General features: G+C 38.1%; 1 pseudogene; it reads left to right on the forward strand.

The window, feature by feature from the left end:
* The first annotated feature begins 18096 nt into the window (after positions 1 to 18096).
* Positions 18097 to 18732, forward strand: LOC140508018 (AP-1 complex subunit sigma-3 pseudogene; annotated as a pseudogene).
* The last annotated feature ends 4862 nt before the right edge of the window (positions 18733 to 23594 follow it).

Below are 23594 nucleotides of genomic sequence, written 5' to 3' on the forward strand. Positions count from 1 at the left end.
AGTAGTAGTGAGTAGTGAGACGTACTATCACTAGTAGTAGTAGTAAGTAATAGTAAAGTTCCAAGATTTTCCAACTGACAGCAGTGAACCAGAGGAGTAAGGGATCTCCTAAAGCAAAATGTTCCCTGAACTTTCTATCTTATTCTTCCCATAAGAGAAAAAACTTTCTGACAATTACAGCTATCTTTAGTTCCCTATGATTATAGGTCTTCAAATGAAGGCTGCCTAATCACTTGTTGAGGATGTTGTAGAGGGAATTCCTATTCAAGTATGATTTGGATTAATTAACCTCTGAGGTCCCTTCCAATTCTGAGATTCTGTTATTGTATCACTAGACCAAGATTACATAGCCAATTAGTGTCAAAGCTGAGATTGGAACCCAGGTCTCTTGACTCAATTCAATACTTTCATCCCATTTTTACTCATAGAGATATGGAGAGGTCCACCACATTCCTTTTGAGGGCATTACTCCATGCAATGGCTAAGAATGCTGGAATTTCTCTAATTATAACCAGGCCCTGAGGAGGAAAGAATATTTAACATATCTACCTCCTAAGTAGCATGTGACTTAATGAAACTCTCCAGTGGGATTGTGAAGGATACATGTCTAGTTTGCACCTCAGTGCTATACACACTTTGACAATTTTTAGAGACCTATTCATTCCATGGACCTGAGTTTCCGTCTTAATTTTTCAATTTCTTAGCTTTGTTGTACTAACAACTTGGCCAGACTCTGAATATTCCTTAAGGACTATGTAGTCCAATGCATTCAATAATCATGGTTCTGTGCGCTCCGCGAGGACAAGGATTACTTATATTTGTATCTCCCTCAGTACTTTGCAAAGAGTAGACATGTAATAAAAGGATGATGAATTAATTAATTAATTAATTACCAAGTGGGCCTGAGACCAGACTAAATGTTAAGCAGGAAAAGACATGTTATTGACTTCTCTACCTTAGATTAGAAAGAGGAGGTGGGGAATGACAGGCCCCCTTAAAATCAAAACCAAGATGGGAAGGGAAAAAAACAAACAAATTGAGAAGATTCTGTTTAGTATTTTTGTACAATCATTTCAACTCCGACTTTGTGAACTTCAGTTTCCTCATCCATAAAATGGAAGTAGAAACTGAACTAGTTGGATCACTTCCAGGATTTTTTTCTTTTAATTTTTAAGGGGTTCTCTGCAGTTCTCCTCATCCATAGCTCAGTCCTTTGAACAGGCCTCTGCAACCCCAAGGCTGATCTAGCTCATACAGGGAGATCACAAAGGAAAACAGAGAAATAAGGTGAGAGGATCATGTTGGTTCATAAAGCTGAAAGGGATCCCAAAGGCAGAATGCTCTCACTAGTAAGTCATCTACTCATGAAGAGTGCTATGATAGAACTAAAAACTGCCCTTGTCAAAATGGCAGCTAGAAATGTCTTCTCTTCTCGTCACTTTCCCCAGCTTCCCCCAACCCTAAAATTTGGAAATCTCTAATTTACTCCTGCTACATCTTCTCTCCCCTTGCCCACTAGGTCTTTCTTTTTCCCTGTGAGGGCTATAGTTTTATTTCCCTGGAAACTTCTATTTGATCTTTAGACTAACAAAGACAGTGTAGTATAAATGGAGTCAAGAGATGGAGGTTCTAGCCCCCAGCTTAGCAACTAGCAAGGTGTGTAACTCTGGGCAAATCACCAGAATTTCTAAGATAATCTCATGTTCTTTGGCTCTTTTATTTTCCTGCTGATGGTTAATGGGATTTTTTGCATCCTAGAGGCAGCTGAGCGGCCCAGTGGGTAGAGTATTTGGCTTGGACCTGAGTTCAAATCAAGTCTCAGACATTAACCGTGGGGCCTTGGGCAAGTCATAGTTCTTGAAAAATATGCCCAAAGCTACCAGTAGGTGACAACTTTGTGTGATGACTTTGTCTGTATGGAGGCCCTGCACCCAATCCTTCCACCCTGTGGCCTCTCTCTTCCTTCTGCACAGCCCATGCTATTGAATCTGGCTCCTTCAGGAGACAACGCAGCCCAGACAGATCCCTTTGGGCACTATCTTACCTACCTGGCTCTGTTTTTCACAGCTGTATGGGTCCTGGCTCAACATGCCTGTATTCTAAGCATGACGTGGTCAGCACTGCCTACTGAACAGGGCATTTTATGGATTAACTAAAGAAAAGCTATTTAAGACTACAACAATGTGTCAGGCTCTTGCCATAGACTTGCCATGGAAAGGGAAGTAGAAAGGAAAAGGAGAGTCCTATTTGTAATAAGCCAATAAATTGAGAGTAGGCTTCTACCTAGAGTAGATTTCTAACTCCTATTTTTCTGGTGGAAAGCAGGCTTCATGGACAGATTCCAAAGGAAGGTGATTAGTAATAATGTGGAAGGAACACTTGCCCCTTCCAACATGTTGTGTAATGTGAAAGAAGTACTCCTTGCATCCCTAGCAGGAAGGGGATGTTCTTAACTCAGAGGAACTGGTAGAACTGACTCATTCCCTGTTGTCATCTCAGTGCATAATCAAATGCCATAGACTTGGGGCCTGGGAATGAGGATGGGCTTCTACATCCTGGAGTACCCCTTAGGCTAACTTAGTGCCAGTAACGTTGAGTAGTCCCAGGACTAAACTTTAATCCAGTATCTTAGAAACCATCACCATCATCCCAGGAGAGTAATTAAAATTCTCTGTGCCTCAATTTCCAAAATGTAGGATTTGGACCAGATGCCTTGTCAGTTCACTTCCAACCTTAAATCTAGGACGCTATGATTGTCTTATCACCAATAAATCAGTCCTGTCCTCACTATTATGTTAGATTTAAGATAGGCATTAGAGACGCAAAGAACTATAAAATATGGTGCCTGCCCTCTCAGATATGCTTACAATCTAATTCAAAAAACAAATAACAAGACAAAGTAGTCTATGTTGAGGGACAAATAGATGAAAATAAAATGAAATAGAATGTTGGAATATTGTTGCTTGTTGAAAAAGAACTATTATAACCATTACAAACTGCAAGTCAGTAATATCAGTGTGAAATTCAAAGGAACTGTACACATATTTACTAAGAACCTACTATTTGCCAGTCATTGTGGCAGGTACTGAGCATACAAAGACAGAAGCACAACGTTCCTGTACTCAAGCAGTTTACGTTCTACCAGGGAAAGATGATTTTTACCAAGTAAGTACGTTACACAAAATAGCTCCGAGACCAAGGCCTCAGGAGGTGGCACCTATTCTCATAGGTCTGCAATCTGGAAAGATCATTTGTCTGATTGTTTTCTCCGGTAGACCACTGCCCTGCAATCGCATTTGTCATTGTTTTTTATAAAACTCATGTTCATTTTGTGTATGGCTGTTTGTATCCTTCTATTGTCACTGCTACCAGGCAAGCAGGGTATGGCAAGCCGTTCCTTCCATTTAGTTAATAGTCCGTGGACTGTTCTAGAGATGCTAGTTTGTCATGGAAAGAGGCTGAATTGTTTGTTTAACAGTCAAGTGACAAATTATTTAATTAGCACATATGTCATTTGTCTCCACAGCTGCGTTCCTCCAACTAATTGCAAAGCAGCCTAATTTATTGTAGATATATTACTCCCTGATGCTAACGTGATAATTACACAGTTCCATTGTGCCTCTGCACTGAGTTTAAAAATGAGAGTGATTCCACCACATGGGGAAAATCATACTGCCCAGCCAAGTCCATGGATACAGTCACTCTCCCTATCTGCTCAAGAAGTACTCACCAAAACTGTGCTTCTTTGAAATTTTCCCTTAAGCTTCTCCCCTTAAATTTGTGAAGATCAAAGAATCGACAGATTCGTTTAATAAAGTGTGTTCCAATAGTCTTCCATCCAAGTCCGTTTTCATATCCCCACCTACTGGATAAATCGCAACATGTAACTGTAGAGCCCTCTCTCCTTTGGAATCTCTTGCCGGGCACTGACTCACAATGGAAAACTTTTCCTTTCTCACTAATAAGATTTGCCTTATGGGCCAGGAAAGGGAAAATCTTTTGAGCAGTGTGTTCTGGTGTGATACAAATTCCTCAGATTATCTGGGCTTTTTGAAACTTATTAACAAACAACAAAGAATGATAAAAAAAAAAAACTTATACAATATTTCTGTGTACAGTAGTAGAGAGTGGTGATACTGAAGGGATTCTGAGGTGCGAGGGGGAGAGAAAGAGAGAATAGGTGTGCGAGAGAGGGGGGATGGAGAGAGACTCACACAGAAGTGAAGGAGGGAGGAAAAGGAAGAGGAAGGGGGGGAGGAGGAAGGGAGAGAAAAAGGAGAGAGGAGGAGGAAGGAGGGAAGGAGGGTGAGAGAGGAAGAGATATATAGAGAGAGAGACAGAGAGAGAGAGAGACAGAGAGAGGAGAGCACTTGTGCGGGTTTGTGTGTGAATTTGGGAGGAAGTGGGGCCAGTGGAGAGTGACAGGAGAAAGCTCTGAAAAGGGGAACTCTGAGCTCGGGTGTATTTATCTGCCTTTGGTGAATAGATCCCAGGAGACTTTTGTATTTGTTAAAGACTCAGCTCAAACAAAATTATTCACATCTGTCTAACAGAGAAATGAGGCAGGGAGATCTGTTTAACCTAAAGAGAAGAACTCGGGCTCTTGCTTCAAAGGGATTTCTTCTCCAGCCCAAGAGACCCAATAACTAACTCTTTTATTTCTAGACCCTCTAACACTTCTTGTGCTTCATGAACATTGGACACCAAGAGGGACCCACAGTAAAGCTGTAGAATAGGACAAACATTTTAATTTGTGTCTAATTAATACTGTGACTAATAATAATAGAGTCTTTCTTCCAAGGTGCTCCAGACGGCATGGCATAGTGCATGGAATGCTGAACGTGTAGCCAGGAAATCCTAGATTCAATTACTTACTACCTCTGATGCTTACTAAGGATGATTGTGGGCAAGTCCCCTAACCTCTCAGAGCCTCAGTTTTCTCATGTGAAAAATAGGAATAATATTGCCTATAGTACCAACTCACAGGGTTATTGTGAGACTCCAGTGAAAATACATATTTGTTTTCCCTCTATAGTTCCATATTTTCCTTGTGCCTGACTGCCGGTCATATGTGATGGCTCAGCACGCCATGACATATTAAATTCCACAATAAAAGAGACCCTAGAATATTCTTGGCTACTGCCCAAGCAGCCTCTGCACTGCAGGGATGGTGGCCCAGAGAAAAGGTCCCTTCTCCTCTGAAGGTTAATTTATACAGCAGGTGATAAAGGGAAATGTGTTTTTTCTTGAAATCTGAGATAAGAACATAAAATATAAGTTTAACATCTTTGGCTTGTGATATTTTTCATAACAGAAATATATACATATATTGCACATATGTGTATGTATGTATTTTAGTTGGAACTCACCGTCTCTCAAGGACCTCATAGTCTACTCAGCTTCTGTTTTCTAGGACAATATGCAGTTCCTTACTGTACTAATTTTTTACAGAGTCCTTTTGGCAGGAATATTTCTGTATTTCACTTCAACAAACCCCTGGTGATAATTTGCTGCTCTTTTCCTTAAATGTTGACAGAAACCATCACTTTTGAGTCCTACCCATCCGGGAAATTTCCGCAGGCTCTCTTCTGGATAAAAGGCTTTATTAAATCAGGCAAACGTCAAACACACAGCTCAGTGTAAGTTAACCAGACCAGTGGAGAGGAAGGATAAAAGTCTCCTTGTGGGAGTATAGACATAAAGGAAAAGTTGGGGGGGAGGAGTGACGAGGGAGGGGGCAAGGAGAGGGAAATGTAAAAAGTGGAGGGAAAACAGGATGGGATGATAGGGGACATGAGGATATTCCTCCTTTTCAGGTAGGGAGCAATAAGAGATTCTATCAGCTGTGCCTGCATCTCCCCCAGATGTCAAATTCAAAACAGCAAATGTAGCCCTATTCTCTTTTTATTTTTCTCCCCCCTCCTCCTCTTTCCCCCCTTCAATGCAGAATACAAGGCCACTGCCAAAAACATATCCCTCACAATCCAACATCAGATGGTGACTCCTTTCCCACAGCTTGTGTGAGTGAAAACAGTGAAATTATACCCATGTTTTAGTGGTGAATCCCCTGGTGTTCAAGCAGAGGCAAGCCCAGCACAGGGCCCTTGTTCCCCTGCTTTTTGTTCCTGGGTTTGCAGTGTTTTTAGTACTGGATACCATTCAGCCACCATTCAGCATTGTATGTCAGTTCACATATGGTTCATCCGCTCCAAATGTGTGCATGTACCCAGAAAATGCAGCTTTTCATTATGTATTCTCTATGTAACAGAAAAGATTAAGATGTAAGCCTGCTGAATGCAACAGGAATTAGTTGGACAGATGAATAAGGGAAAAATGAATCTGGAATGATGGCGGATTTAGTCTAATGATTGTGGGAGGGCGTTAAGAACTTAGTGGTAGGTTTCAGCCCTTTTAATCCCAGACTGTGTGTGTATTTTGGCAGCAGAAATGTTCCTTCAGAATTACATCTAGAGGAGTACAGTAAAAAAAACACACACACAAAACTTTTAACCTAATCTTGATAAAAGATATCAAAAATAATATCTAAACTGTCAAATCTCTTCAAATTTCCTTCTTATTGGGGGGAAGGAAAGGAAAATGATGTTTTAGAGGATTCTGTTTTTCAATGCTCACAGTCAAAATAATTTTAAATGAAAGTATGGTGTCTACATGTCAGTGTGGCTGTTTTCCATCTAGGATTTCTTTCTTTCAAAATTTCACTTACATGGACAGCTATTAATGAGGAACCAACTCTCGAGGGAGAAAGAAGTCTTTGAAATTGACTTGATTTTAATGTTCAGGAAAAGTTGAAATCCTCTAAGAATCACTTTCTACACACACACACCAAAATCTATACGCTTCTTGGATGACCAAACCCAGCGTACATGGCATTGAAATGCAGTTATTTGAAGTGGGTGTGAGTTGTCACCGCTGAGGTTTGAATCAACACTTCAAAAGGACACACTAGTTTAATATCAACCATTTCATCATCGCACATAAAACCAAAGCAAGGAATTTTTTAGACTTAAGTTGACTTCCTACAACAATTTCCAGAGAGAGATTTCTTCTCTTTTTTTCCTGACCAATTTTGGGCTGGAAATCAACATTTGCATCACAATAGAAATATTTCAAAAGTGTAAATACAAAAGGGCTGCAACTTCAGAGGCTTCTGGGTCAGATGTGTTATTTTGTTTCTAGTACATTATCTCATGAAGGCCTTTGGAAGGGGTTATTTACTAATTCAAGACATCAGAGTGAATTCTGCGAGCTGCTCCTTGCAGAAATGGAGGCAGCTGACTCCTGGTGCTTTATGCTCAGTCTTGTAACGTGCTGAGAGAAATATTGCCAAAATATCTCAGTTTTTGCAGCAACTGTTGAGCTAACTTGATTCACAGATTTGAAGGGTGATAGCATATATTATAAACCCTTTGACTGATTCACAGAAAACTTGAGATTTAACAATTAAAATGTAAATGAAAGCCTATCTGGCCTGTCGGCTCCCAAATATTTGTTGTCTCTCAAATATCTGTGGTCTCCAAATTTGAAAGATGAAATGGGCAGGTATTAAAGTTGATAACAGGAATGCCACTTGGTGATGGTAGAAACTTTTTTCTCCCACCACTGAAAAAATTTCATTTTAGTTTCTACTCTAGAAATGAGTTCTCTTTTAGTGTTTTATTCTATAAAGGTTTGTGGGTAGAAACATGTTATTGTCAATGATACATTTAAATTTTTTATATCTGTAAAGTGAGGACGAAGATATGCCTCCCAGGGTTGTTATAAGAACTATAATGTATATGAGCACCCTTCATAAACTGTAAAATGTGTATCAAATGTGACATCATTACACCTCATAGTACTTCTGATTTTTTACCCTTCTATGTTTTAAATAATTTACAATGATTTATTTTATTTTAAAACATCATTTATTTAAATCATGAATTAAGATGTAAAAATGCCACAGAAGTCTGATGACCTGTGTACAAGTGGGTCCTAAACCAACTGTTTACTATTTTGTTTTATTACCATACTAAATTGGTATCTTTCCATCAGCCAGTATCTTGATTTGGAAACACAGAAGAGCAAAAAAGGCTGTTAGCCAAAAATGGGAGCAGGGAGAGAGCCCCAACATAAGAAGACACTGATGAAAACCATCAATCCCTTTTCCTAGCAGCTCTGAGGAAAGTTGATGTATGTTGGTGATGTCTTAGAAGGGCTGCTATGTAACCTCTGTCCCAGCTTGGTTTAGAACCCTAGCAAGACGGTCATTTCCTGGCAGCTGCATTGGAAACCCTGACTGAATTACGACTGCTCAGTAATTGGTGTAGGTTATTATCATTCCCGTACAAGTTTGTATAAATCCAAGCAAGGCTACCATCTACCCGTATTGGTTGAGTCATTTGTTTTCATACAAATCCTGGTGTATCCTTTTCTCCTCAGGTCCCTAAGCAAGTGTCACAGCATGGCAGAAAAATCTTGCCTTTAGCTTAAGTAATCTGGGATAATTTTCCACAATGCTTTTACTGCTTTCACAATAGGAGCCGTGTTTCCATTTGAAACAGTTTAAACCTACATAATAAGCTCTCCCTCGCTTTTTATTCCAGTGAGTTTAATTGCATTTTAGAATCTCAATAAACATGTGAGTGTTGCAATAAGCAGCCCCCTCCCCTATTTCCACCTCCCACCTCCCACCTCTCCCCTCCAAAAACCCCCATCTTGGTAGAACACTTAGATCATAATTTGCCTGTTGGGACCAAAAAGACGTGCCCTTTGCTTTGTCCTTGTGTATATTTAGGGTTATTATCAGTGTCATGGCTTCTAAAGTGTCTTTCTGTGCTAAATACAGGGCTGGACCGTGGAAAATCAAAAAACAAACTGGCATTTGGAGGGGTAATAACTTTTCCCTAAGAAGGGAGGAATACACCATTTGTCTATTATTTCAGACTTACTTCTGGTTCTCTACCTCTTCCAAGGTAACAAGGGAGAAGGATCACCCACATGTCTTCACTACCTTGGGTATTTCAACACAGGAGAGCAAAGGCAGCCTTCTCCCAGGAAATCAGAAAGAGAAACCTTTTGGCTTTTAAAATCAGGAGTTCTATAAAGATGAAAATACATTTCTAGCACATTAACCCTATGGAGAAGCAAAAGTGAAAACTGGGTGGTTTATCTCAACTCTTTATTACGTTTTAATACTGTAAGGCCTGCTAGGAAATCCAAGTAATTTTTTCATTCACCTAGTCAAGATTAATAATTTGTTGCTCCATTTCTAGAAGGTGCCAATAATGAGTCTTGGGGGGTGGGAGGAAGGGGAAGAAATGTAATAATGCTTTGCCTTTCATTTTACTCTGCTGTGTCAATGGTCTATTATTGTCCCAACATACATAATAGAACAGCTTTCCTTTCCCTGCCTCTCTTTGCTTCTGTCTCTCTCTGTCTCTCAGTCTCTGTCTCTATCTTCCTATCTTTGTGTCTCTTTAAGATCCCTTTGGCATCTGCTACAATTTCATATACTTCCTTTAATTTTGTAGACGCGTATTTTTGTCATCTATATTTGTAGACACAGCTCTTTTCCCTCTCCCCCTAAATAGTTCCTTACGAATAGACTTGAAACCCACACTTCTTGTCCTATATTTAAGTCATGCCCCACGTCTTTGCCCTCCCCCCAACAAGGACAGAGTGTTTACTGTCTCCTCAGTGCCAGTCAACATTTTGGAAAATTAGAGAATATTGGTTTACAGAATTTTTAGAAAGATTTTTCTACCCCTATCTTAAAAATAAGGAAATTAAAGGCGGTATCTCCTAAGATGAAGACCTTCAATTAATACCAAGTGATGTCATTTGCTTTATTATTTATTATTTCATATTTATAATTTTTTATTTGTTATAACATTATTTAATATTGGACACTTTCTGTTCTCTGCTACCAACTTTTTGACCTTAATATTTAGTATTTTTCAGTAACACTACATAGACATGAATCATCGAACACCATGACCTCAGAAGAATAACTATTTAGTTTGACACAAAGAGCAAAAGAAAGGAACATGGAGACTGTCGGAAATAACCGATAAATTTCAAATCTTCATATTGCACTTTTAATTCTTAGGGTATTCTTGTGGTTTATTTCTACATTTTTGATAGATTTTATTTTGCAATAGACACATACTGAAGAGAAGTCATTTGGATTTGTCCCAAGTCAAATGAATTATTGCAACATGCTCCAGTCTCAGTGCATGGTCTTCAGCCTTTAGTTCTAGGTGAGTGCCATATCACCATTTTATATCTGAACGTGTTCTTCCTCTTAGGAGTGATCACTTTAAGGGTCTCAGAGTCAGGGTTAGGGAAATAGTTACTGTATCTTATAACAAAGAAGATGATGAATACTGGTTATTATGCAAACACAATTAACATCTTCACCAGCTGCCTCACTGATGTCTGATTAATCCTGCTGGTGAGTGAATAAAATGGGTAAAATAAAATGGTTTCATCTGGCACAAATGGAACAAAACCCCTCTCTGACAGAAGGTGGTCTTTCTGGGTCAGGTTAGATGTCATTAGATGCGTATTCTTAGGAGGACAGTATGTTAGCATCATCTTCAAGTTTCATTTATTTCTTTTGTCAACACCTGTTGAATTAAGGCTTTTCTTGATCTAGTCAGTGTAATTGTTCTAGATAAGAATGTCCAATATTTAATTTGAAAGGGACACAACTGTATTTTAAGTAGCAAAACAGGACCCATTCATAAAATTAAGACTGATCACCATATGTGTGCTTAAAAATTGTTGTAACTCTAAGGTTGCACACCACAGCTATCAGACTGGCAAAGGGGACAAAAAAGAAAAATGACATTTGTTGGAGAGTTTACAGGAAAGTATGAATACTAAAAACTGTTGGTGGAGTTGTAAATTGATTTAGACATTCTGGAAAGTGGTTTGGACCTGTGCCCAACAATTCACTAAATTGTATATACCTTTTTCTCCCAGTGAAACCATTATTAGGCTGATTCCCCAAAGAAAGAGGGAAAAGATCCATATATTACATACAAAAATATTTATAGAGTCTCTTTATTATACCAAAGAACTGGAAATTAAGGGGATTCTCATCAATAGCAGAATAGCTGAGCAAGTTCTGGTGTATGAATGTAGTTGAATATAATTACACTGTAAGAAATGATGAAAATGATGGTTTCAGAGAAACACAGGAATATATATAAACTCATACAGAATGAAGTAAATAGAATTAGTACCACAAATTGTATGCTAACAATACTGTTTAAAAAATACTTTGAAAGACTTAAGATCTCTGATCCATGTGTAGTAGGCAGGTTAAAATCACTCTACTCCCTATTAGACATATCTTGACTATCTAAGAATGTGTCTCAATCAATCAATTACAGGTCTTAAGATTAATCATAAAAATCTTTTGAAAGTCATCTGATGAAATGAAATCATCCCAGATAAAATGATTGTTCCAACTGACTTTCTTATCCAATCAATTTCTTTTTTTTTTTTACATTTTTTTAAATTTAATTTTTAACATTCATTTTCACAAAATTTTGGGTTACAAATTTTCTCCCCTTTTATCCCCTCCCCCCCCAAACTCAAGCATTCTAATTGCCCCTGTGACCAATCTACTCTTTCTTCTATCATTCCTCCCTGCCCTTGTCTCCATCTTCTCTTTTGTCCTGTAGGGCCAGATAGCTTTCTTTACCCCTTTACTTGTATTTCTTATTTCCTAGTGGTAAGAACATTACAGTTGATCCTAACACTTTGAGTTCCAACTTCTTTACCTCCCTCCCTCTCCATCCCTTTCCTTTGGAAGGCAAGCAATTCAATATAGGCCAAATCTGTGTAGTTTTGCAAATGACTTCCATAATAGTTGTGTTGTATAGGACTAACTATATTTCCTTCCATCCTATCTTGTCCCCCATTACTTCTATTCTCTTTTGATCCTATCCCTCCCCATGAGTGTCAACCTCGAATTGCATTCTCCTCCCCATGCCCTCCCTTCTATCATCCCCCCCACCCTACTTGTCCCCTTATCCCCCACTTTCCTGTATTGTAAGATAGGTTTTCCTACCAAAATGAGTGTGCATTTTATTCTTTCCTTTAGGGGAATGTGATGAGAGTAGACTTCATGTTTTTCTCTCACCTCCCCTCTTTATCCCTCCACTAATAAGTCTTTTGCTTGCCTCTTTTATGAGAGATAATTTGCCCCATTCAATTTCTCCCTTTCTCCTCCCAATGTATTTCTCTCTCACTGCTTGATTTCATTTTTTTTTTAAGATATGATCCCATCCTCTTCAATTCACTCTGTGCACTCTGTCTCTATGTATGTGTGCATGTGTGCGTGTGTATGTGTGTACTCCCACCCAGTTCCCAGATACTGAAATGTTTCAAGAGTTACAAATATTGCCTTTCCATGTAGGAATGTAAACAGTTCAACTTTCATAAGTCCCTTATGACTTCTCTTTGCTGTTCACCTTTTCATGGTTCTCTTCATTCTTGTGTTTGAAAGTCAAATTTTCTTTTCAGCTCTGGTCTTTTCATCAAGAAAATTTGAAAATCCTCTATTTCATTGAAAGACCATTTTTTCCCCTCAAGTATTATACTCAGTTTTGCTGGGTAGGTGATTCTTGGTTTTAGTCCTAGTTCCTTTGACTTCTGGAATATCCTATTCGATGCCCTTCGATCCCTTAATGTAGAGGCTGCTAGATCTTGTGTTATCCTGATTGTATTTCCACAATACTTGAATTGTTTCTTTCTAGCTGCTTGCAATATTTTCTCTTTCACCTGGGAATTCTGGAATTTGGCCACAATGTTCCTAGGAGTTTCTCTTTTTGGATCTCTTTCATGCGGTGTTCTGTGGATTCCTTGAATATTTATTTTGCCCTCTGGTTCTAGAATCTCAGGGCAGTTTTCCTTGATAATTTCATGGAAGATGATGTCTAGGCTCTTCTTTTGATCATGGCTTTCAGGTAGTCCCAAAGTTTTTAAATTGTCTCTCCTGAATCTATTTTCCAGGTCAGTTGTTTTTCCAATGAGATATTTCACATTATCTTCCATTTTTCCATTCTTCTCTCTGTTCTGTGATATCATACTTTCTTGCAAAGTCCTTAGCCTCCATCTGTGCCATTCTAGTTTTGAAAGAACTATTTTCTTCAGTGAGCATTTGAGTCTCCTTTTCCATTTGGCTAATTCTGCTTTTGAAAGCATTCTTCTCCTCATTGGCTTTTTGAACCTCTTTTGCCAATTGAGTTAGGCTAGTTTTCAAGGTGTTAATTTCTTCAACATTTTTTTGGTTCTCCTTTAGCAGGGAGCTGATCTGCTTTTCATGCTTTTCTTTCATCTCTCTCATTTCTTTTCCCAGTTTTTCCTCCACCTCTCTAACTTGATTTTCAAAATTCCTTTTGAGCTCTTCCATGGCCTGAGCCCATTGGGTGGGCTGGGACACAGAAGCCTTGATTTCTGTGTCTTTGCTTGATGGTAAGCATTGTTCTTCCTCATCAGAAAGGAAGGGAGGAAATGTCTGTTCTCCAAGAAAGTAGCCTTCAATAGTCTTATTTCTTTTCCCTTTTCTGGGCATTTTTCCAGCCAGTGACTTGACCTCTGAATATTCTCCTCACACCCACCTCGCCTCCTGGTCCTCCCAGCCAGTGTTTGGGGTCTGAGATTCAAATGCTGCTTTCTAGCCTTAGGGCTTTTGGCAGGGGCAGGGCTGCTATTCAGTGTGAGAATTAAGTTCAGGTGCTGAGGTCGGGGCAGGGCCGCCTCTCAGGCTCAGTTCCCTCAGGGGGTTTATGCACAGACCTTTCACAATGGATCCAGGCTCCCGCCCGCTTGGGGAGCCCCTGTCTGCAGCCGCCTCTCAGCTTCTACCTCCCGGGGGGGCCCAAATCATGGGGGCACCCCACTCCCCTCTCGACCCGCCAAAGAGACTCTCTCACCGACCCCCGTCACCTGTGGGCAGAGGGACTTGTGTGGCCGCTGGAGATCCCGTCCCTGAAGCCTGCTCGGGTCTGTTTCTCTTGGTGCAGTGGCCGCAGCAGGTCTGGGCTGGGCTGGGCTCTGTGTCTGCAACGCGACGGACCTTTTGCAAGAGGTTTGCAGGTCCCTCCGGAACAGAAATCTCCCTTGCTCTAAAGCACTTCTTCCAACACTTAATGTTCCAATGCCTGTTTCAATACTAACAGAATATAATAGTAGCTAGTCCTGTCACTTACTTGACTTGTTTAAGGTTCTGTCAGTACATGATTAATACTATTGATAAGTTACAGTATCTTGTTTTAAGTCTCTCTGTCATTCTAAGTTGATGACTTAGAATGTTGACTGTGTTAGCTTTTCTGTGTAGCATTTCTTTTGTGAATAATAGATACCTACCCCAGACCTAATTTACATTATACTTTGAGAATCATTCTATTCTCCACTTTGGTGAGAATCTAGCCATGAGCAAAACTTAAGCTTTAAGTAATTCTTCCCTGGACTGTCTAGTATAGGGTGTAACTAGCCAAAGAGTAGGAGAAAAGGATCCCCCTGATAAAGAAGAAAGAGGCACCAAGGCCCAGCTTCCTAGGACTTTGTTATAAGGAACACGTCTCTGAGAGGAGTAGGATATGGGGTGCATTGAGAAATTTAAGTGACATACAGAATAAAAGATACCTATATAAGTGGAGAAAGAGAATTCATCTATTTTAAAAATAGATGCATCATAGAAACATAAAATAAAATATTCTGTGAGGACTGAGAGGTAAGGTTGTCACCAAATAATCATGGGGTAATCAGGGAAGGCTTCAAGGAGAAAGTGGAAGGAGTTGAGTTTCAAGGATATATAGTTCACAGGGAAAAACAGCAAAGATGGGGAGTGAGGGTATTCATACATAAAAAAATAGCCTGAGTAAAAATACAAAGGACTGAGTGCAAAAGCACACAATCTCAGACAACACATGATCATGTTTAGGTTGCATAGTACTGTCCAGTTTGTTTGAAACATAGTGTTTGGAGAGGAGGAATGTGATGATAAGGTGTAAAAAATCAGTGTGCTGTCAGTTTATGGAGACTTTTGAATGTCTGGCAAAGGTATTTGAACTTTAATTTGGCTCCAACAGGGAGCCAATGAAAATTTTTTGAACGTGGGTTGTGCAGGACTATATCTATGGATAAGAAAAGTTATTTTGGGAGTAGAAGAAGAGATGTAATGTAAGAGAGAGAGAGAGAGAGAGAGAGAGAGAGAGAGAGAGAGAGAGAGAGAGAGAGAGAGAGAGAAGGTAGGAAAACCTTTAATTGGGATTATGAATGATGACAACGTAGGGAGAGAAAAGAGGTGAGAGAGTTTGCCAAAATGGAATTGATAGGAATGAACAAGGGACTGGAAATGAAAGGTAAGGAAGAGGGAAGAGTCAAAGATAACCTCAAAGGTTTGAACATGGGACAGTGGGTACCATAGTCAGAAACAGTGGTCAGGAGGGACAGGTTGATTAGTGAAAGAATCAGCACTGGTGCTTTGAAAGAACATGGATTTGTGGTTACAGGTCTTGAGTTTTGATCCTGACTCATTTCTTATCTCTGGGCCACTATTTCCCAATGTGGTAACTGGATTAGGTGATTGCTAAAGTACCTTCGAGGTCTAACTGCAATGATTATTCTTGGGCAAGAGAATTCTTCTGCAAAAATGCTAGCCCCCTCCCCCCTCCCCCGCTTTACACCACATACAGACCTTTGAAAAAATTTTCTTAGGGTGAATTTCAACCTCATATAAGAAGCTCCCCATATCTCTTAGAACTCCTGAACCACATACCTTTTTATAGCACAACTGCCCCTGAAAGTTCTATAAACCCCATTTCAAAGAGATTTTACTCTCTTCCAAAAAATGGGGTGTTTAAAAAGATATGCCCAACTCTCTGCAAGATAGTAGAGTAAGAGAAAATTAAACGGTTCAACTCTTTGACAATTACTCTAGTGAGGATGAAACAAAAAAACAGCATCAAACCAAGTAATGATCAAAAAATCCAGGGAGAAATTACATTAAGTGCATTTTCCCAACTCAGATCCATATAAAGAGACAGTTACAAGCCTGCAGGCACTAAGGAAAGGGCCCGTACAGAAAAGCCCAGATGGTGGAGTGCGGCGTAGAGACGTCCCCCTCAGGGACCGGTGGCAAATCAGAGAAACCTACAACCAGTAGCTAGGTACCAGCCTCTACAGACAGGGGTCAGGACCAGGGTCTAGCCTGATGCCTACAGCTATTTCTCTCTTACTTAGATATGACTCAGGAGTCTGTCAGTCTCAAAACAGGAGGGCAACAGTCAAGGCACTCCCTAGAATAGAGTACCGCAGTGATCTCCACTCCTGAAGTCCTTGAAGAAGTTCTGGTCAACACAGATAATAGAGATTGGAATCAACCAATAGTATACTCCCAACTTGTTTCAGAAACACTCAGAGTCTACCCTTGACAAAGTCCTAATTTAGAAAGCAAATTTGTTGGCAGAAATTAGGTATGGAAAAAACGTGTTACTCCATGTACCAAGATAAATGACAGATGGATCTGTGATTTAGGTATACAAGGTAACAAAAAAATGAGATTATAGGAACAAAGCAGAAAATAATTATTTTTTAACTCTATGGATAAGAGTTTCTGACTAAACAAGTAATAGAGAGGATCACACAAGTTAAAATAGATAATTTTGATTACATAAAATTTAAAAGTTTTTGCACAAAGATAATTAAGTTAAAATTAGAAGGGAAACAAGCAATTTGAAAAAGACCTTTGCAACAAGTTTCTGAAACAAAGATTAGTTAGTATTAACACACATACATACACACACATTCGCACACACAAAATCTCAAATGGTATAGCATCTAAATACTCAATGAAAAACTTAATAGACTTGTAAAAAGAAATAGACGGTAATACTATAATACTTAGAATTTTTTTGTGTACTTTCAGATCTAGCTGTAGCTAACCAAAAGGTCAACAATAAAGAAGTTAAAGATCTGAAAAGAAATTCAGAAAAGTTAGTTATGATAAATTCCTTTTTGTTAAGATTTATGGCAATTACAGAATGGGAACAGAAAGGAATATACATATTTCTCATCTGTGCATGGAGCCATTTTAAAAAACTGACCATTTATTATGAATAAAAATCCCACAGAAATGCAGAAAAGCAGTAGCCTTAAACATATCCACTACCCTCCGCAGTATCACAAAATTCCATCAATAATTAATAAATATTTATTAACTGCCTACTATGTCGTAGGTACTATGCTAAGTGCTAAGGATAGAAATAAAAACAAGACAGCTCAAGGAGCTTTCAGTGTAATAGAGAAAAACAACACAGAGAAGGAAGATGAAAAGGGAGGGGAGGAAAATGTACGCAGCACAGAGACATGATGGAGAATTCTGAGGAAGTTCAAACTCAGTGTAGCTGATAGGGAATGGGGAGAAAGACTTCCTTCAAAAAGAGTCCCTGGAGCTCAAGTCCCTGGCCTCCATTTAAAGGGTTCAGAGGGGCAGAGGGTACTTATGAGATATGAGTACCAGTAAGGTTCAATCTTACAACATAATGAGATTTCCCAATGATGAGTTTTTTGAGGAAGGAAGGTATGATGGAGAGTTCCAAAGAAATCCAAAAGCAGTACAGCTGGTGGAAAATGGAGAGGATTCCCCATTCAATAAAAGGTTTTGAAAGAAAAGTTTAAAAATTAGGTAAAAAGTTAAAAAAGTTAAAAATTCTAAGGAATTGATGGATCGATACATTCTAGAAATATATAATTTCATTTTTAAAAATGACAATAAAGAAAAAGCATACTAAAACTTTTTGGATGTAGCCAAAGCAGCCCCAAGGAAAAAATTCATATATTTAAATAGTTTCCTCAATAAAAAGAGAAAGAATAGATAAATTAACCTGGTATTAAAAATTTTTAAACCTAGAAAAGCAATACGTTTTTAAAACCAAAAGAGACATTCTGAAAACTCAGAGAGATTAACACAATTGAAAGCAAAAACAAAAGCTCATTTAATTTACAAATAAAGCTGAGAGCAGTTTTTAGAGAGAAAACACTCAAATAGGTAAGTCAACAGCTAGTTTGCTTTTAAAAATGAAGAGGAGGAGAAACAATTATGGTCTGAGAGACCTCACCTGTCACCTCGGCAGCCCGCGGCTCCTGCAGGGGCGGCGGCCGTGGGCGCGTCCCGCTTCTGGCCCCATCGGTCCAGCTGTTGGGTCGGCCGAGCCCACAAGGGGGTGGGCGGCGGCCTTGGCCCCTGCCAACACGATCCACTTCATATTTTTCAGTAGACAAGGGAAATTAAGGCTGCAGAAATGGTATGCCACACTCCCTGATAAAGAGAGACAAAAAAGATCACCCGAGAAATTGTACAGGATTCTGTCTCGTGGTCAAAGGACAAGCAGTTTTGTTGACTGGAAGAATCTAAAACTTGTTTATAAAAGACATGCTAGCTTATATTTTTGTTGTGCAATAGACAATCAGGACGATGAACTGTTTACGCTAGAGATTGTACATCGTTATGTGGAATTACTAGACAAGTATTTTGGAAACATCTGTGAGCTGGATATTAGATTTAATTTTGAAAAGGCCTATTTCATCCTTTATGAGTTTATAATTGGTGGAGAAATTCAGGAAACTTCACAGAAAACTGCTATCAAGGCTATAGAAGACTCTGATGTGTTACAGGAGACAATGGAAGAGTACATGAGTAAACCTGCATTTTAACTGAAAAATCTACTTGACAACCCAACGATGCTGCATGTTACATCTGTAAAACTTCAGCTGGATGTGGTTCTTTTCTGATGTGCCAAGCCTTATGCCAAAAGTAACTTAAATGGATTGCTTGTGAAACTTCTTGGATACTTTGGGACACTGTGTTCAACTAGCAAGACTTAAAACCGAGGTATATTTGTAACAGGTGCATATCTATATTACTCTCTATACAAGGATTGTCTCCACTGGAACTTAAAACAACCATCATTCAGTAGATTGCATATTTTGTTTATATAATGATTTTACCAGCAAAGTAATAATCTTAAAATATTTTTGAGAAATGTTCTATGCTATATTTTTACTAGTATTCTCAAAGAACAAGTTGGTAACTATTTTGTAAAAGTTATTATGAATGTACTTCTTATCTTGAACTAAAATAATACTTTTTTCTAACGGCATAGTACTTTTTTTAATGATGATTTCATATATGTTAAAGTAATATAAAAGGTCAGTTATTAGACAACTCCCATGTTATATATATGTGTGTGTCTGTGGGTGTATATATATATATATATATACATATATATGTGCGTGTATCCCCATATATATGTACACATGGGTTAGACTTCAACAAATCCTCAGCCCCTCTTATCTTGAATTTTTTATTCAGGCTTGACTTTGGGGAAATAACAGCAAGGACAAAAACACAACTACCTATCATTTAAAACAAAAATGAAATCTTCAAGAGCAGCTGTCTAGGATGAAATCATTCTAATGAAATTTTGGCGGTCAGAATTGTAAAATACATGAAGTATCCCAATTTGTATATTCACCAAAATCATAGAATTTCAGATCAGAAGGGAGTTAGCTGAGTGACCAGTTAGTCCATCCTATACTCCAAATGTACTAATTTGCAAGAATGTCTTTTATAACTTATTTTTTTATAAGTCAAATGATTCGAGTGGCAGTGTCTATGACTTCTTTTGAGAGATGTGATAAGATGATTGAGTTGGCTTCCATAATGCATATAGTGTAATGCCCTGGGATCCCAATCAATTCTTGCTGTTGACTATGGTGTCAGCACTTCTCTCTTTGGATACACAGAGAATTCATGTCTATTTAAATGAGACATCTACATACTCAAGGGTATGAAAGCCTCCAGTCAGTAAATATTTTGTAAATTTCAGTCATAATTTTCTAATATCTTAGGGCTTTGCTGCATTTTACTTTATGCCAAATGTTTTCCTTAGTTCCTGGACAGTGTTAGTCTGGAGGTCTAAGTTCACTCATATTGCAGTGTTTAGAGGGAAATCATGGTCAGTTTTCTTGGGAGATAAACCTGCCTACTATCTTTAGGAAATTTTGGATGGGAAGACTTCTAAAGGAATTTACTAACACTAAAAATTACTTTTGTCTGCCTTAGTAAACACATGCACACATTTATTACATAAATTCCTGGTTGACAAGTCAGAAGCATACTAGGTGAGGTGAATTAATACAATTTAAGTTTTTTCCCTCAAATTAGTACCATTTATAAACATTAGACACATTAAATACTATAAATGTTTACTGATTTTCATATCTGTTTTCTTTGAGTAATCACTTGAACTCAATCAGCATATCAAGCTGAGATTTTGCTTGATCTGTTTTTATCACTTGGTATACTTGGAGCATTCATTGTCCAGTTTTTTAGTTGAAAATCATCATCCAGGGCTTCATTACCTAAAGAAAATAAAGATGAAATTTTGCAAAGAAAAAAAATGGAGAGGAAAATCAAATGAGCAGCTTCTCAAATGAAAAAGAAAAATTCACAACACATTAAGAAGCAATAAGAAAAAATATTAGAAATTATTTTGCACAATTATGTGCCAAATAAATTTACCATTTCAATGAACTTGATGAATCATTACAAAAATATAAAATACCTGGATTAACATGACAAGAAATAAAGAATTTAAATAATCCAGGTTGAAAAAAAAAGAAATTGAATAAGACAAAAATGAACTCCCAAAGAAAAAAATCCCTAAGATTAGATGGCTTGTCAAAAAAGAGAATTCTATGAAGTGTTGAAAGAACAATTAGTTTCTGTTTTACACAAATTTATTGCAACAATAGGAGATAAGGAATTATACTAAATTCCTTCTATGCTACAAATATAACCTTTATATCTAAACCAGGGAGAGACAAAACAGAGAAAGAAAAGTACAGGCCAATACCTTTATTATCAAAGCAAAATTTTTAAATTTAGCCAAGAGGCTTGAGTAACCTACCAAAAATATTGTGAGCTAAGTAGGATTTATACCAGAAAATTAAGGTTTGTTCAATATTAGGAAAACTACATGTATATAATTGATTGTATTAGTTTTTTAACTGACTAACAATCAAAAGATGCAAAAAAAAGCTTATGACAAAATATAACACTATTTCTGTAAAACCACCAAAAAACCCGTAAGAATAAATAGACATTTATTTAATGTAGTAAATAGTATCTGTATAAAAACAAAATGACAGCATTATGTGTGATGTCAATAAGCTGGACGCCTTTCTAATAAGATTGGGGGTAAGCAAGAATGTCCATTATCTCCACTACTATTTAATATAATACTAGAAATACTATGGTAAGAAGAGACTAAAAATAAAGTAAGGGAATATGCATAAGCTAAAAGAAAACTAAGTTTTCACTTTTTGGATTATGGAAGACTTTTTTTTATTACCCCGTTGGGTCATTCACCTATTCAACAGGAAGAGAAATGAAACTTAAAATGAAACTAAATTGATTATCTTCTCTGTTGGCATCTCTGGTGGGATTAACTATGCTTATCACTTATCCTGGCTTTCAATTTTCCCTATCTTCCTTATTATAGTAGATAGCTTAAGTGATGATAAATATTTACCCAAGGCCTAGAGATAATTTTGACATTCAAATGGTGATGTGATTTAGCAGCAAAGTAGATTTCACGCTGAGAAGAAGAAGGTCTTGATAATGAAGAATAAGTGAGGCCTCAGAGAGGGAAATGTTATGAACAAAATTAATTATACGTTACACTTTCTGTTGAATGAGGGCAGAAATAACCCCTTTTGTTTTACATTCCAGGGTAATCTAGTAAAGCAATAGAGCTCTTCTAGGACTTTCTAGTATGCTACTATTTCCAGTTAAATTCTTTCAGGATAAAAACATCAACCAATTAAGAGGATGTTTAAGGAGGAGGTAGCCCAGGGGTCATTTAAAATTTTAATTCTTCAAAAAACATAATAGTCCTGAACTATGGTATTTGAAGCACACACTTTGCAATCTCTCAAGCGATCTTCTTATTTCTCTCCTCCATTGACAGCCTAACCCCTAGAAAAAGCTATCTAAATATGTTGCTGCCACTTCAGGCACTCTTAATTTCTCAATCCCTTGAAATTGGGTTTCTGACCTCATCGCCCAACTGACCGCCCCTATTTACCAAATGCAGTGATCTTTTCTTTGTCCCCATAATTCTTGACTTCTCTGCAGCATTTGACAGTCTTGACCATCCTCTCCCAGGTATTCTTTCCTTTCTGGGTTTTCATGACATTTTTCTATGTCTTGCCTGTCTAATTCCTTCTTAGTTGTTGTTGTTCATCCTTCATTCTCAAAGAGGACCTTGACATCAGGAAGAAGATGTCATGACCAATGAGTGAAATGAATTTAAGTGAGAAACAGCTGTGTAAAGTCACCAGCCTCACTCTCTCCTCCAGAGTCATCTGGGTCCAGTGGCAAGATAGAGATTAGGATGACTGGATATGGCCCCAGATGCAGTAGGGGGTGATATTACATCAATAATTAATAAATATTTCATTAAGTGCCTACTAAGTCCTAGGTACTGTGCTAAGTGGTAGGGATAGAAATAAAAACAAAACAACTCAAGGAGCTTTCGGTATAATAGAGGAAAACAACACATAGAAGGAAGATGAAAAGGGAGGGGAGGAAAAGGCATGCAACAGATTCAGTGATTAGAATATTAGAATATCATCCATATCCCAATCCATAAGCAGAGACATGCTTCAAGAGTCTGTTCTGGGCCTTTTTCGCTTCTATCTCTACACTCTCTTGATGATCTCATAATTTCCATAAAGGTGATTCTGATATAATAATAATAGCTAATATTTATATTACACCTATTAGCCTATAATGTGCTAGACACCATGCTAAGCACTTACAAATATTATCTCATTTGATCTTCACAACAACCCTAGAAGATAGGTGATATTGTTTTCCCTATTTTACAGCTGAGGAAACTGAGGTAAACAGAGGTTGTGATTTGCCCAAGTGTCTAAGATCAGATTTGAATTCAGATCCTTCTGATTCCAGATTTAGCATTCTATCCACTATGCTGCCATACAAGGTAGTTTTAAGCTACTAAAGTTTAAAGCTTTATCAAAGTTTTAAATAGTTTAAGACTGTAGTAAGACTTTTGGGTACCTTGTATAGATCCATTGCTGGTCTTTCTCCTGAGCTGCAGCCCTGCATCACCAACTTCTTACTAGATATTTCAAAATGGATTTGTCATCAACCTGTTGGATTCAACATGTTCTGAATAGAAACATTTATTTTTCCTCTACAACACACCCTCTTCTTAATATTCCTATTCCTCCTCAATTCCTCATTTTCCTTTGTCCTACACATTCGTTCAGTAGACAAGTCTTGTCAGTTCAATCAACTACAACATCTCTCACATCTATTCCCTTTTCTCTACCCACCCAGACACTATCCCAGTTGAGATCCTCACTGTCTCTTGCTTAGATTATTGGAGAAACCTCCTAGTAAATGGTCTTCCTGTTTCATCTCTTTCTTTTCCAATCCATTCTCTACCTATCTGCCAAAGTGGTATTCCTAAAGCATAGTTCCA

The sequence above is a fragment of the Notamacropus eugenii genome, chromosome 5, assembly GCF_028372415.1.
Source record: "Notamacropus eugenii isolate mMacEug1 chromosome 5, mMacEug1.pri_v2, whole genome shotgun sequence".
Lineage (NCBI taxonomy): Eukaryota > Metazoa > Chordata > Mammalia > Diprotodontia > Macropodidae > Notamacropus > Notamacropus eugenii.